At 34.6% G+C, this 1,068-nt stretch overlaps 1 non-coding gene across 1 annotated transcript; it reads right to left on the reverse strand.

Annotated features, from left to right (window-relative positions):
• Positions 1-750: 750 nt before the first annotated feature.
• Positions 751-822, reverse strand: TRNAW-CCA (transfer RNA tryptophan (anticodon CCA)). Its single transcript has one exon. It is a non-coding gene; the product is annotated as a tRNA-Trp (tRNA).
• Between the last annotated feature and the right edge of the window lie 246 nt (positions 823-1,068).

Below are 1,068 nucleotides of genomic sequence, written 5' to 3' on the forward strand. Positions count from 1 at the left end.
ATACATAAAATAGAAAACAAAAGAGGAGATATTACCACTGATTTCAAAGAAATGCAAATAATTATGAGAGTACAATGAACAATTATTTGGCAACAAACTGGACAACCTTAAAGAGATGAATGCTGATGGCTGATTCATGCTGAGCTTTGACAGAAAACAACAAAATTCTATAAATTGTCCTTCAATTAAAAAATAAATAATAATAATTAAAAAGAATGAATTCCTAGAAGCATACCATCTGCCAGAACTGAGTCATGAAGAAACAGACAATATAAACAGAGTAATTACTAGTAAGAATCAATATTAGGACTACTAGTAAATGAATCATTACTAGAGACTGAATCAGTAGTCAGAGACAAACAAAATTTCAAGACCAGATGCCTTTACTGATGAATTCTACCAAACATTCAAACAATACCAATACTTTTTATAGTCTTTCAAAAAACAGGGGTAACACTTCCAAATTTATTTTACAAGGCCAGCATTATCTTGCCACCAAAATCAGAAGAGGATAGCAAAAGAATACTTCAGGCCAATATACCTGATAAAAATGGATGCAAAAATTCTCAACAAAATATTAGCAAACTGAATTCAGTAATACCTTCATAACTGTAACTGACTAACTGAAGTTGCTCAGTCGTGTCTGACTCTCTGCGACCCCGTGTACTGTAGCCTACCAGGAATCTCCATCCATGGGATTCTCCAGGCAAGAATACTGAAGTGGGTTACCATTTCCTCCTCCAGGGGATCTTCCCAAACCAGGGATCGAACCCAGGTCTCCTGCATTGGAGGCAGACACTTTAACCTCTGAGCCACCAGGGAAGATAATACCTTCATAGGATCCTATATTATGATCAAGTGGGATTTATTCCCAGGTTATAAAAATGTTTCAACATCTGCAAATCAATCAGTGATAGAGCACATTAACAAACCATGTATTTAATGTGCAAAAATATATATGTAATGTGTAGAAAAAAGTGTATCCAATGTGTAAAAAAAAGTGTATCCAAAACAATAAAATGTCTAGGAATAAATTTAAATGAGCCTGGTGGCTCACTGATAAAGAAT

Source organism: Ovis canadensis, chromosome 10, assembly GCF_042477335.2.
Source record: "Ovis canadensis isolate MfBH-ARS-UI-01 breed Bighorn chromosome 10, ARS-UI_OviCan_v2, whole genome shotgun sequence".
Taxonomy (NCBI): domain Eukaryota; kingdom Metazoa; phylum Chordata; class Mammalia; order Artiodactyla; family Bovidae; genus Ovis; species Ovis canadensis.